Raw genomic sequence first — 16,074 nt, 5'->3', positions numbered from 1 at the left:
CAATAGTAAAGAATGATAATGGATGGATGGTGCCAATAACCACAACTTTAAGATTATATTTAAAGTGAAGATACACAACTACAAGCATTGAACATTCTATTTGCACAGATAGATGGTAAGGATCAAGTTAGTGTAAAAGAGGTTAAAACTTATCATTTGTACATATTTTAAAGCCCCGACACTATACTATTTTATCACCCAAAAAAAGGACATCTTATCAAACAAAAATCTATTAATTGTTTTTGATAGATTCTAGCTATTGCTAGAAATAACATGAAAACTTTAATACAAACTTCGTTACAAAATTCAATTCAATTTATTACGAAATTCTATAGACTTCTGCCTTCTTGAGAACCAGAAACTAACTATCATTCCAAGCTAATATTTTAAAACTTTGCATAGATAGAAATACCCAAAAGCTAAAAATAGCCTTCACAAAGAGATTAAGTAATCAAATCCATAAAATATCTAATTCTAAGTGCCAAATATGGTGGGTTTAAAGCCAAGGGCCATGATTGTGTTAAACCACCTCATCCCATAATTCTTCAACGGTCTTGTAAGGGCCGACTCTACTATTAACATAATTCTCTCCGCGCAGTAACTTTTTCTGTTCAATCTTGGCAATCTTGTCATGATCATCCGGAGTCAAAGACCAATCAAAGACTTGAAAGTTTTCAGATATTCTCCCTGTGTTGTAGCTCTTAGGTAGCACACTCACTCCTTGCTCCAAACCCCACTTTAACATAACCTGCATTTGCACACTGCCAATTTATGTTTCTATTTCATGTCCAAATAAAATTTCCAACACAATTATATATGAACAAATGAATACCTGAGCTTTAGTCTTTCCATGCTTTTGGGCTATTTCTTGAATAATGGGATTTTCAATTACCGCATTGGAACCCCATGGAGTATTTGGAGCTCCTAGAGGAGACCACGCACTCACATGAATGTTATGGTTGCTGCAATAATCTCTCAATTTCTTTTGCTGCCATTGTGGATGCATCTCTACCTGTGATTACATACTGCCAACATAAACTTGATGCAATTCAATAAAATCAAACTACTAGACCAAGTAATGTTTGTGACTCAAGAAAAGACTAGGTGAAGGGGATAAAACAAAGGCAGTCAAAGAGGTAGATTTGCATAAATAACCATTAGTTCCTCTAGTGTCCTAGACTTGTAAAATTGTGATTTAATAGCTCTCTAATAGTTTTTTGGTGAGAAAATGGAAATTTGATGAATGTGATATGAAAATAATAGCCACCTATGCATACAACTAATTATCTCCAACAACAGACAGAAAGACATGATTAAGCATACACCAAAAGGAACATTTGCAGATCTTTGTACCAAAGAGAAATCGTAGGTACAAATAATACATTCAACTCTACCATGTTAAAGTTAATAGAGAAGGAAAATTTTTTATAAAAGAATTATATTTAAAAATATATATAAATAGATATGTTGCAAATACTTGACAATAATATATGGCTTCAAAAGAGCAACTTAATCTACTTTAAAAAGATGCTTCCTGATGGAGGTACGCTCTGATACCACTGATGGAGGTATGCTCTGATACCACTTACGAAGGTACACTCTGATACCACTGATGGAGGGGCACACCACCCTACCAACTCACAACCAAGAATGCAACACTCTAGTCCAAATCCAGATCCACACTCTAGTAGAAACCTCTGAGGTCTCAACTTGTGCTCGCAAGCCACCAAGCAACCTCCTTGTTTCTAAACTGCAGTCACTAGCTCTTCTCACAAACCTAATCCAAGATCCAAGCGTAAACTGCCTCACATTCGACGCTCTGTCTACACACTCACAACTCCACCATAATCCTGCTGTAAACTGCCTCACATTCGGTGCTCTGTCCACAGACTCAGGAAAACTCACTCTTCACTTTCTCCTTCTCTTTCACACTTTACAGCTTCACACCTTCCAACTTTCCTTCCAATGCTTCTCCTCCTCAAGCTTCCACATCTCAAGCTTCTCCTTGAGCTTCCACTCCTCAAGCTTCTCCTTGAGCTTGATTAGAAATGCTCATATGCCTTGCTTAAATAGGCACTTACCACCCCATGCATGACTTATCCACAACCTTCTACAACTTCCACAACTTTGTACAATATTCATAACTTTCTAGAATTCTACCCACACACCTCGATAAATGGAATGACAACCATTTATTTTTTATTTTTTCTATTATGCCACCGATGCACCTCGAAAATAGAAATTTCCTTTTCTTTTCTTTTCTCCTTTTTATTTTTTATTATTTCTCCTCTAATTTTCATCACTTTTCTCTCTCCTCCAGAAATTTTTTTTTTTCCCAATTTTTTTTTTTCAATTTTTTTTTTCAACAATTTTTTCATGCAAGATGCTCCTGCATCAGACTCCCCCGGTAGATAGAAAAGTGTGTCCCACACTTTGACACCAAAAAGAAAGATCTACCACCATCTTCATCTTCACCAAAGGTTTCCACCTCAACGGGGATAAGAAAACCACCATGTAAATCTTCCACATTTGCAATACTCTATCAAACACCCGAATCTCAACCATCCAATCAGCATGCTCACTCCCAGGAACAAACTAAACATAATTCTTCATCAACAAACCCTCATTCACATCAGCAACTAGTGAATCCACACTAGTAGCAACAAACCCCACATCAACAGCCACATGTAGATCTCCATCAACACATGCCAAATTCTCAACACCAGCAACCTCATTGCTCACAACAAGATGCTCTGCAATACATAACTCACCTCCAACAACTGGATCATCCATGACCGAGTGCTCTGCAACATACAAGTTACCACCAACATCAACTAGATCATCCACAACCAAATGCTCTGCAGTCTCCATGTCAGATTCAACCAATTGATCATGAAAACCAACCTCTGTCCCAACATTAACAACATTAGGAATATCTTCAGCAACAACCTCTAGTTGCTCTGCAGGTTCTGCATCAGACTCCACAATCTGATCAACAAAACCAACCTCTTCCACCTTGACCTTCTTAGCTTGATCAGCCAATCTAGCATCCAACCAAGCAAACATCTTAGAAAAATTCCTCTCCACTATATCATGGATTTTCACAATCATCTTAGGGTCCAATCCTCTTGGAGCCATCTCCCAAGATCTTCATAAACCCTCTGCAACAAATCCTTCCCATGCTCTTTGTGACAACCTTGAATTGTTTGCAAGTCAGATCGCAACCTGCCACCTCGCATGAACAATTAGGAACCACATCACAACTCTAGGACAACGGATTTGCAATCCACCAACTCTCCACAATCATGCCTCAACAAGTCCAGTCTTCCATCTCTGCATCCATCAATCAATCTATATGTCCTCCCAAGGTCCTGGTGCAAACTGCCTCAGCTTCGGCGATCTGTTTACACACTCATGAACTCCCACTCTAATAAACTTCACCCGACCAAGGTCCTGGTACAAACTGCCTCACACTTCGGCGATCTGCTTGTACACTCAGGATCTCTTGCTCTGATACCACTGATGGAGGTACGCTCTGATACCACTGATGGAGGTACGCTCTGATACCACTTACGAAGAAACACTCTGATACCACTGATGGAGGGGCACACCACCCTACCAACTCACAACCAAGAATGCAACACTCTAGTCCAAATCCAGATCCACACTCTAGTGGAAACCTCTGAGATCTCAACTTGTGCTCGCAAGCCACCAAGCAACCTCCTTGTTTCTAAACCCCAGTCACTAGCTCTTCTCACAAACCTAATCCAAGATCCAAGCATAAACTGCCTCACATTCAGCGCTCTGTCTACACACTCACAACTCCACCATAATCCTACTGTAAACTGCCTCAAATTCGGCACTCTGTCCACAGACTCAGGAAAACTCACTCTTCACTTCCTCCTTCTCTTTCACACTTTCCAGCTTCACACCTTCCAACGCTTCTCCTCCTCAAGCTTCCACTTCTCAAGCTTCTCCTTGAGCTTCCACTCCTCAAGCTTCTCCTTGAGCTTGATTAGAAATGCTCATATGCCTTGCTTAAATAGGCACTTACCACCCCATGCATGACTTATCCACAACCTTCTACAACTTCTACAACTTTCTACAATATTCATAACTTTCTAGAATTCTACCCACACACCTCGATAAATGGAATGACAATCATTTATTTTTTATTTTTTCTATTATGCCACCTATGCACCTCGAAAATAGAAATTCCTTTTTCTTTTCTTTTCTCCTTTTTATTTTTTATTATTTCTCCTCTAATTTTCGTCACTTTTCTCTCTCCTCCAGAAATTTTTTTTTTTTCCAATTTTTTTTTCCAATAATTTTTCCATGTAGGATGCTCCTGCATCATTTCCATTAATCTTCAATGAGATTAGAATACTTCACAACATGTCACGAGGCCTAAGATCTTTCTTCCAAGATTGATCACTGCTCTTCCAGGTCTCTATTCTACTGTAATATCAATTTTGTGGTTGTAATCATTGATCGTCTACTAGGTTCAGCTTACTCAAACATTTTGTAATTTTTTCTAAATATATCACTCCTATGTCTATATTCTAGCTTCATAATTTTTCTTGCAGGTTTTACAACAGTGATGATTATATTCATAGTTTTCCTTGTAGATTTTACAAGATTGGTGGTTGTAACCTTGATGGTCCACTCCCTAGTTTAAAGTTGCTAGTTCTTTCTTGCAGTTTTAACCGCAAATAATTTATAGTCTACATTACTTCAAAAAGGAAAAAGTTAGCCTACACTTTCAATATATATCATGCTTATGTCTTGGATAAACTCAATCTTGTTTGGATATTTACCTATAATATCTAACAGGATCTAAATGTTTGTATATGATTAGAATAATGATTATATGATTAGAACATTGATTATATCAATTGCCACCAGTGAACTACTCATATTCCAATACACACTATAACTAGGCTACTTATAAATCTATACATGTTGTACGATTAGACGCTACTCGTAACCCTAAACAGCCATAGCTGGCTTGAGTAGTCTAGGTAACTTACTGAATCTATCCCTGAACAATGAGTGAGATACTTTAGTAAAGACAAACAACCCTTTGGGTCAGATGAAAGACAAGCCTATAAAATAGAAAAATACTTTTGAGCAAACTCTTTACCTGATCAACAGCAGGGGCAATCTTGGCATATTGCAACAAGTCTTCGATTTTCTTAGAGGAAAAGTTACTAACCCCAATGGCTTTGGCAAGCCCCATCTCCATGCATTGCTCCATTCCCTACCAAGTAGACTTTATATCTAACGGCAAGAAATCTTCTTCTTTGACAGGGGTACCTGGAATATCTACTCTCGTCTTGATAGGCCAGTGGATGAGAAATAGATCCACATACTCTAATTGCATAGTCCTGGACATAAAAAAATCTATTAAGGTCTATAAAACATAGGAAACAAAAGACTGAATTTGTGAAAAAATAAACATACATTAAACTATCCTTGATTGCAGCAACAGGATCATCGTGCTCTTAATTCTTGAGTTTAGTGGTGACAAAAACATCCTCTCTGCTAACAAGCCCACTCTGAAAAGCTGCATTCAGGGCTTTCCCCAATGCAAGCTCTGAGCCGTAAACCCTAGCTATGTCAAAATGTCTATAACCGACCTACAAAAACGGAGCATTGTAAAAGCCCCAACATCAGTTGATCATTATATTTCAAATGGACTACCCCAATCACATCATTCCTAGAATGGAACAAAGGAGAACTCATAACCCTAGAATAGTAAAATGTGGAAAATTCTGAGAAGTTGACATAAAACCCTTTTCCCACAATGTAGAAGTATTTTTCAAGATTAAACAGAGTATATCCTCTTTTCCATGACCCAGAGGTAGAACTGCTAATGAAAACAGTGAATACCTGGAGAGCAGCAGTCATTGCTGCTATTATAGTCTCCTCGTTCTTCTCAAGGGATCCAGTGCCCAACCCAATTAATGGAATCATGGCTCATGTATTAAGCTCAGCACCTCTTCCGACCATTCCCATGATGTTCCCTGCAAGCTCTCACAGGCCCATTTATTGTCAGTATGATTAAAAAATGTAAAAAAGGTACTGTAATTTGCATATTTTGGGGGTGAATTCACTGTACAGCTCCAAATTTCATTACCTTCGCAGAATTCCTGGGAGAAAGATGAGATTATGTAGATACGAAACCACAATGGAACTACTTATTTTTTAAAGAAATCCTGAAAGAGAATTGGATGACAGTAAGGGAATCCACTGAATCGAGAAATTTCCAGTACTTTACCGAATTGTCTGGAGAAGATGCCCATTTTAAGCATATGAGTAGAGATTCTGAAACGTGTGGGGTCGAATGAGAACGTCACCATCGGTTTTGCAGCTCATAGCGTTTGGAGTCCGGCACCGGCTTCATAGCGTCTGGAGCTCATAGCGTAGTGATTCACTCTTAAATAATTTTTAAGTAATTTTTTTAATAGAATTTTGTTATATAACATTAAAAAATATTATAATATCTTTTTTATTTATTATAGAATTTTTTTATATAATATTAAAAAATATTATAATGTCTTTCTTAGTGAAAAATAATAATTTATAGATCTGCATAAAGAAAATTGATAACATAATATTTTTATTGAATAGTTAAATTGGGATGTAAAAATTTATTTATTTGTAAAAATATACATTAACATTTTAATTGAATAGTTAAAGAGATATTAAAAAACTAATTTATTAATTTTAATTTTAATCTATTTATGTAACTTTTATTTCTCAATAAATTTTATTATATAATATTTAAAAATCTTTTTAAAAAATTAATGTTAATATCTATTTTAAATAAATTAAATATTAGATTGGTAAATTTTTTACTGTATTTATATTTTTTCATTTTTTCATTTCCAACAAAATAAAATTCAAACAATAAAATAATAAAATATATAACTTTATCATAGTTTTTTTTGTCCTTTAAATATTTTGTAAACTTACAAAATTTCACATAATTTAAATGTGTATGATTTTAATTATTTTCTAATAATACAAATCATGCTAATAAATATTACTTAAAAATTCGTATAAATATTTTATAATATAAAATATTAAAAGCAATTATTAAATTATAAAAACAAATTAAATATTAAAGTTATATCTAACATGATCGTAGAACCTCAAGTTGACCACGAAAATTTAAACTCTCTCTCTCTCTCTCTCTCTCTCTCTCGCTATATATATATATATATATATATATATATATATATATATATATATAAAATTTGGATATAACTTTAAGATTTAATAATTGCTTATAATATTAAATTATATTATAAAATATTAATAACAATTTTTTACATAAATTTATAAATAAATTTTTATATACCAATTTAACTATTCAATAAAATATGATATTATCAATTTTCTTTATGAAAGTAGATCTATAAATTGTTTTTTACACTAAAAAAGACATTATAATATTTTTTAATATTATATAACAAAATTCTATAAAAAAAATATATATTATTATATTTGTTAATGTTATCTAACTAAATTCTAGTAAAAAAATTATTTAAGAGTGAATCCCTAGTTTTTTCCTTGCCAAAATTGTTCTAAAGATATTGCATCTCATTTTTATTATATATTTTTTGTTTTGGTTAAAAGTTACAGTAGCAGTGTCAGAACGGGGTCAACTGCAAGCAAAGTACTACATTGAAATACGAGCAGGACATTTTGATGGGACATAAGGCTCGGTGCAAATAAAATGCACCATAGCCAGTGCCTTGGAGTCTTGGACATACTTATCGCATTTTTCATTTTTTGAAGAAATTGGATGGATTGTCTCGAGATACAATTATTCTTAAATATGATTGTCAAGCTAGTTAGTGGAAATGGTGTGAGTAAAAGTGAGATTAATCATTTTTAATATTTTATTTATTTTTTTAACTTCAATTCTAATTTTAAAATAAATAAATAATTGAATTAAGTAATATATTCAGTGCTATTGAGGTGGAGGCAGCACTTCTAGCAGTTTTACTTGGCAAAAAATTAGGTGTCAGTCGTATCCATCTGGAGGGGGATTCAAAAATTGTTGTGGATGGAATTGTTAAAGGATCTCTGCAAGCATGGTTTTACCATAGTTCTATACAGAAGATAAGAGATGAGCTTGATACTTTTAATAATATTAAGGTAAGTCATGTTTATAGAGAGGGAAACATGGAGGCAGACAAGTTGGCAAACTAGGCAACAACATTCCCCCAAATAAATACAATTGCCTTTGAATATTTTCAAATGACACAGATGAATGGTTGAGTTCGTGGGTGGTAGTAATTTTTTTTGCTTGCAGTCAAATAATAAATGGTGTTTGGTGTAATGATGATGGATTTAAACGGTTGGTGCATGTGATGGACAACATGAGTAATACTTTGAATTTGCTTCTTTGGCTAATAGATCCTTGTTAGATGGTTGTATCGCTTTGGTAGTGTTGGCGTATGGGTTTTGGTGTTGATTTGATGCTTTAGGCATGCAAAGAGGGTGTAATTATGAGGCATGAGGTTTGGACTATTTTATTCACAAAATGTAGGCATAGGTGTTTATTTGTTCTTGGCATTCAAAACAGAGCTAGGTGTAGAAGACTGCAATGGAGGCCTCAATTTCTATGGATTCTAACAAGCAGCTTAAAGTTTTCAAAGGGCATGTTAGTAAGGAGAGATTGAAGGGCTTGTTAAAAATAAAAATTGAAGGGATGATTAAGGTGGTTTTGGGAGTGATAGGGACCTAGTTTCAAGAGTGCACAGTGAAATGTCACTCAAACTTAGATGTTATTGCGATGGTAGTTGTGTGGGGGCTGGAGTTGAATAATAGCATGGAAGAGGTTGAGCATGTAGGAAGGTCATTATTCGCAGAGGAAATGTTGGGAGGACTTGATTCTATCCTTGAGTGGTCTATTCCAAGCATAGGGTCAGATTTTTTAAAGTGCTTCAAAGACAAGGATCAGGGGGGTGTTATGAATATATTCCATTCTTGCAATGGAAAGCGAAGGCAGACAAACCTTCTGTATATAAGGCTACTAAGGAAGCTTGGGAGAAACTGTGGGAGGAGCAAAGCTTGGCAGAAGGAGGGGAGGACTGATTGGAAAGCGACTAGGTCAACTTTTTGCATCGATGACACAGTCCACAAGGCCGGTGAGTTCTTCCTAATGGCCAGAGATAGGCAAGGATGGAATGATGGTATGCAATGTGTCAACAGTTTTTTGGTGGGATAGTTTTATGAGGTGGGGGTTACTTTTTGTTATATAATGTTAATAGGTGACAATTACTCCCTGTGGATAGTCGTAGCTATGTTACAACGTTGAGTGATTGGGATAGTTGGGGGATGGATGGGGGTTTTATTTTTTTGTCGAGGGTTGTTTTGCATTAAGATTACTGTATGCACCCGTAGTTGGCAATCTTAGCCTATGTGGCTTTTTCGTAATGGATGGTTCGATGATCCTTGAAGGATCTTTATGTAACTTTTCTGTAATGCTTTTCTATGTTTAATAAATTTAAAATTTATTGATCAAAAAATAAATAAATTAAGTAATATATTTTTAATTAGTTTTTATTTTATGTTATTGGATATATTATGAACAAAAGTGAGATTAATTAATTTTATATATGATTACTATTTAATTTTCTAAATTTTAGTTAAAAAGAATGTTGTGAATGAAGGTCAGATTAATATTTTAAATTTAGTTTTTAATTAATTGTTAAAAGATTATAAATTATTGAATTAAATAATATATTTTTAATTAGTTTTTACTTTTAGTTATTGGATATATTATGTGAGATTAATTAATTTTTATATATGATTATTATTTAATTTTTTGAACTTTTAGTAGTTAGAAATGTTGTGAATGAAAGTGAGATTAATACTTTTATGAATATGCCTTCTATATTAATTAATAATAGAAAAGTAAATATTTACAAAAAAAGGTTAGGGGATACATGATTGAAAGCAACTAATCAACCAAATAGTCATCCCCTCATCACAAAGTAAACAAATATAATTAGTTTTAGAAATTTACCCATCTTTCTAACTTTCTAAATATAATTACTATTGCAAATTTTAAATTTTTAATCATATTGGACATGTGAATGAAAGTGAGATTAATAATTTTTAAATATGACTACTATTTGAATTTTTAAACTTTGAGTTATTGAATATGCTATGATTGAAAATGAGATCAATAATTTTTAAAACTATTGAATTAACTTATTTAAATAATCTATTAAAATAATTTTAACTTAAGTTATTATTATTATTATATATCATATATATAATACGTTTAATTAACATCATAAGAATTAAATTAATTATTATTAAAATTCATTTTGAAGGGCTCTAGTTTCATTCAATATAGGTTTTGAAGTCATTTTATTTTCATTGGAATTAATTTGGTGGTTGGCTTGCTTGAGCTTGATCATCACCTTGATCAACACCATAATAGGTTGTAGGGAAAATTTGTCCTATCAAAGAGCTAAGCTCTATAATCTCAAACTACCCTATTAATTTGTATCAAAGTTATTATTTCATATATAAAAATATAACATGAGACAAATTACAAGGTGAATTTGTGTAAGTAGGGAAGGGACATCATTATTTTGGAATAAAATATAGATATCTATCAAGCATGAAAGATAGGAATTTTGTTAGGTATACTAGTTGCAATCATCTTGGTAGACACATATGCAACATATGAAAGCATTGATAAATCACATGAAAAGTGTTCATAAGAGATCATTGCTGTCACATGTCACATTCCTTTTATCTAGAAATAATACTTACTATTTATAGTAGTATGTGATTTTCTTCTCAATTCAATTGCATGAGTGTTTTCTGCATCACATTTTTTGATCACATTAAGTGACTGGGCCATAGAATGAATGATAGAGAATCTAAAAAGAAAATGAAAATAGTAGAAGACTTAGTCACCACAAAAAAGGAGGAGAGGGGAGGAATTGTTGAAAACAGATTGATGCAAGTATGATAAATGTGTTTCAATCATTGTTTTGTCACTGATGTAAAACCTGCTATTTGTTGGTACGACAACTGCTTATATGATTTAAGTACTATCACTTGTTTGATTGATGAAGAGGATTTGATGAAAATGATGTAACAATAGCACCTAGAGGAAAGGTTGAGTTATGATATGGAAAAAGAGTACAAGAATCAACTAGGACAGTGATATCATAGTGCATTAATAATCTACTTATGGTTGCACAGGTTGGTTACACTAAGTAAGGTTAGAAGAACAAGTTAAATGAAGTTTTTCTGCCAAGCTTGATCGAGTGGACAATAGGTGCCAAGCAAAGTTAGTGCAAGCCAAGCATAAAATCAAATGGAGCCGAGTAAAAGTCTATTTTAGTGTAAGCCGAGTGAAACAATTGATGTTGAGTAAAGTTTAGTTGATGCTAAGCACCAGTGAACTTTAGTTTGTGTCAAGTGATTTTTCAATGGATGTTGAGAAATGTAGTATGTGTTGAGCATTAGAAGCTAGTTAATGCCAAGTGTTAGCATTATTGGAAAGATCATGAATTCGATGGATCTGAGTTGTAAAACTTGATTTCTTGGATTATGTGAACCATGTAGAAGATAAGATTGATGAGCTGGTGGTACATAATTCATGGTAAACCATTTTTAGGAAAATTCAAGAGGATTGAAGGAGAAGTTTCTACAAGGGAATGAAATGAAATAAGGGGTAGATTCATTGAATCATACCTAATCTGTCCTAAACCCTAAATTGGACGATGAAGAATGAATGACAAAATATCTTAATTCTCTATTTATAGAGATGGTTGGTTAGAAGCAAAGGTTGTCATGTGCGAGAACCTAAGGAAGACAAGGAGTCCAGGGTATTGCTTCATTCAGTGACGTAAGAGAAGAGTCTACATTGGAAAGTTAAGCAAGAAGGCTTACGGGTATGGATGCTTGAAGGGTGAACAAGTAAACAAAGATGAAGTGTGTGAAAGCCAAGCAGAATGAAGGACTAAAATAGAGATTTAAAATCTGCAAATGGAGTTGTAAGTTGTTATCAGATCAAGCCTTATTGTTACTCTCTAATAATTGTATTAGTGTAGGGTAAGTCCTTTGGATAAAGGTTGACCTAATAGTCATTTTTAAATCCTTTAACCAAGTGACATTCCAAGTGAATGATCTAAAGTCCTTTAACAAGGTTCACTCCTAACAGGGTGATTGAAATCCTTTAACAAGGTCACATTTAATAGTGTGTATTCTAACCTTTAACAAGGTTGGCCTTTCACAGGGCATCACTTCAGAAGAGTGAGAAAGTGTAGCATGTTACTGGTGGTTTTTCCCAAATTGGGTTTCCATGTAAATCATTGTGTCAAGTGTATTATTAAATCTTTTATGTTTCATGTTTACATTTCTGCAAATTGATTTGATAGTAACCTACAAGTTTTAAGTGATTGCATAATCTTATGGATGCATGCATGATGAAAATGTTTTATGGGTTTACTAAGTTGTGAAATTTTTTAATAGTACATCTAGACCTTAGATAACTGATTCACTCCCCTCTCAGTTATTCTAAAGAATTCCAACAATATGTGATTTTCTCGTTGATTCAATTGTGTGAGTGTTTTCTACATCACATTAAGTGACTAGTCCTTAGAATGAATGATAGAGAACCTAAGAAGAAAATGAAAATAGTAGAAGACTTAGTCACCCCAAAAAAGGGGAGAGGGGAGAAATGAGAGAAAGAGAGGCAAGATGAGAGTGATAACTGAAAAAGAAAAGAAAATTAATAAACAAAGGAAGAAAAGAGAGGAATAACCACACTCATATAGAAAAGAGAGAAAGTAGAAGAAACAAGAACTAGGAAAATAGAAAAGAAGATGTAAACCACATACTAATTAAATAAAGCTCAACCAAAAATGCAAGTTATACACACACATACATATGCACACACATATAGAAATATAACATATACATGCATGCATACATACATACATACATACATACATACATATACATATATATATATATATATATGTATGTATATATGTTTGTATTCAAATATACATATATAGATATAGAGATATGTATGTATGTGTATATGTACATAGATATGTGATGTATGTATGTATACACACACGTATATGTATATATATAAACATAAACTTACGCACATACAAGTATATAAGTAAAAACTAAACCAAAAGAACTTAGAATTTTAGAAATCATAAAAAAGTTACATTCTTAAATTTAATAATGTTATAGTATCAATCTAAGGGTGTAGACCAATCACTTTTTTTTGTTGGATGAGCAGTCGATCAACTAAGTTCAAACCTCATCTAGTACCCAAGTTGAGGTTTACCTTGACACAGATATGGTGGGTCCCATGTTGGTTATTGTGCAACCTAGTGGGATTGTTGGAAATAATCAAGACTAGCTAGGTTATTGAGAGGGGAGGGGTGAATCAATAACCTCAAAACTTTTAAAAATTCAACACTTAACAATATAAACCATTCACCATTAATTGATTTACTTTACTACATGCATAAGAAATTGAAAATAATCATTCATGATACATGAACATAGAATTTTGTGACCAAAAAACCTTCGAAATAGAAAGTAAAACTGGGGTGGGGATGATATCCACAAAACTTCACTACTATAGTATAAATTTGGCTTGTTAAGGCTTACATTGACCACTTCTGATGATTTTCCCTGTTAAGAGCAATTTGGACTGCTAGATCCACCTTGTTAGAGGTTTTACAAACATACAATGAAGTATGCACTCTGTTAAGAGATTTGAAGAAAGACTGTTAAGTCTACCCTGTTAAAGGATTTAGAAACTGATTCATCTGTTAGGATGAAATAGTAGATATGACTTACAACTTGATTGCTGATTAGATCCTTGAAGTATAGATCACCTCTTGTGATAGATATAACTTTAATGCACCTTAATTGACTATGCTGAATTCCTTACTCTACTTTGCTATTGATTCGCATTCACTCTTCTCAAAATATTACTTCATACTTCTTCTCATGATGATACATTGGTATGATACAATACATTACATATATATACCATTCCAATATTTTATGATTACAAGGTTGGCTAAAACACAAGTAAACAAAATATTACTGAGTTGGCCAAATAGTAGAAACTCGAGTTCTAAATAGCTGACTTGGTGACCTTCTGATACTCGACGTCCATTACATTACTCGACATCATCATGCACTGGGTAGGAGTAGAAGCTCGGTCCATACTAATCACACAACGTAGCTTTGAACTTGGTAACCATTGGAGACTTGGTAGATATAGTGTAACTTGGTAGAAACTAAACACATCCATCACTCGGTAGATAGTAGCTTCACATCATAGAAACTGATGACTCGATAGACACTATGAAGCTCAGTGACCACTATCTACTCGGTGATAATTGCTGGATTGCACATTATCTATTATCACTCTGTAGCTTTTGGAATGCTCAGTATGAATTGTAGATTAAGTGATGAGCTCAATAACCATACAAAATTGAATAAGCATTGTCACTAATGACAAATTAAACTTAATGCCAACAATCTCCCCCTTTGGCATTAGTGACAAAAACACTTATAAGCCAAGACTTATGTAAATTGACTTATTGATTTTTTATTTTTCAAAATTTATCTTTGTAAGGCTGTTGTATATACATTTGCACATATCTCCCCATACATAAGACATAATATACACATAGTCACATTCCTTTTATTTTGTACATATGTTAATTTATTCTTTCCACAAAATGTCTCTTACTCTCCCCTTTTGACAATAATTCCAAAGAGTTATACAATAGATTCATATAGAGACACCAAAATGTGAGAGAAACTCGGAATGTACCTTGAGAATAAGAGCTAATGTCTTATCCCACTTCTCTTGCAAAATTTTGTAGGTATGGAGAGCTGCTTGAACCTCTACTGAAAGTTGTCTCATGTGGTATGCAATTGAGAAATTATTATCTTGGACCAATGACTTTGAATATACAATATGCTTTTGCATTGTGTCCGTGATTGGAAGGATCATGTTTTGGATGTCTATCAATGTAGATCTAATCCTTGCTTCCTCTCTCAGTATTTCAGCCTGCATATCTGATAAAAATATCACCTTATTGTGATGTGCTGAGCTTGAGATAGGGTCAAGCTATAGCCTTTGAACACTAGCCTTCATATCTTCATCAATCTTATACAATTTCTTTTTCACCTCCTTAGTGAACTCGGTAACATCACATAGCTTAGCAAAAAGTGATGTTACATTTGTAAAAGAATTTTCAATGTTAGCCAAAATGGAGTATAGTTCTACTTGATTTATGGAAATGTGTTGAGCAATGTGCTCAAGCACTTTATTATCAAACTTTTTCTCTCCCTTTTCAATTAACCTTTTTTGACCAGATGTGTCCTCATTGAACTTATTAATCGCTTCTTCCAACTACAACAAAACATGTTGATTAGAATCAACATCTATGCCTGTAGCCTCTGTCAAAATGTTCTTTGCACTTTCAATAATTTAGAATTCCCTATCCCTTTCATCTCTTAATTGCTTTTGCCTTGCCTTCTGTTCCAAAAGATGGCTAACCAATCTCATTTCACCAATTGTAGCAGTATCAAGATCTATCTTTGGAATTACAATCTCCTTGTCCAAGTCAATATCATCATCAATTTCCTTTCCAGTAATTAGAAGTTTTAGGGGTGTGCTTGATTCTACTTCTATCATTACTACCGTGGACTTAGGAATAGAAACAATTGTAGAGATGGTTGGACTAGCTGTAGAAACTTGAATAGGGCCTTTTGGAGGAAAACTGAAAGGAGTGCTAACTAAATCCAAAATTTTTGTTCTATCCAAAATTGAAGTGATAACAGGTGGAACACTAACTAGAGCACAAACAATAGGAGCACTAGTAGAAATATTTACAAATGATGTACTTATAGAAGCATGCAAAATTGTAGTTGATAAAATTGTAGAACTAGATGCTGTACACATTGCTGATGTTGACTCGAGAGCTGATGAAGAGGAGGTCTGTAGCTTGGCAGATGAAGTGGATGACACTTCCA

General features: G+C 33.6%; 1 pseudogene across 1 annotated transcript; it reads right to left on the bottom strand.

Moving 5' to 3' along the window:
* Positions 1–214: 214 nt before the first annotated feature.
* On the bottom strand, positions 215–6,018 carry LOC149570441 (NADPH-dependent aldo-keto reductase, chloroplastic-like; annotated as a pseudogene). Its single transcript, XR_016361806.1, has 5 exons — positions 5,893–6,018; positions 5,464–5,639; positions 5,144–5,387; positions 833–1,012; positions 215–748 (listed from the first exon to the last, which is right to left on the bottom strand). The product of XR_016361806.1 is annotated as an NADPH-dependent aldo-keto reductase, chloroplastic-like (transcript).
* Between the last annotated feature and the right edge of the window lie 10,056 nt (positions 6,019–16,074).

Source organism: Cupressus sempervirens, chromosome 3 (assembly GCF_028749045.1).
Source record: "Cupressus sempervirens isolate cs-2001-9-10 chromosome 3, ASM2874904v1, whole genome shotgun sequence".
NCBI lineage: Eukaryota > Viridiplantae > Streptophyta > Pinopsida > Cupressales > Cupressaceae > Cupressus > Cupressus sempervirens.
Note: the sequence above shows the minus strand (reverse complement) of the source record. Positions and strands in the feature narration are given on the sequence as shown.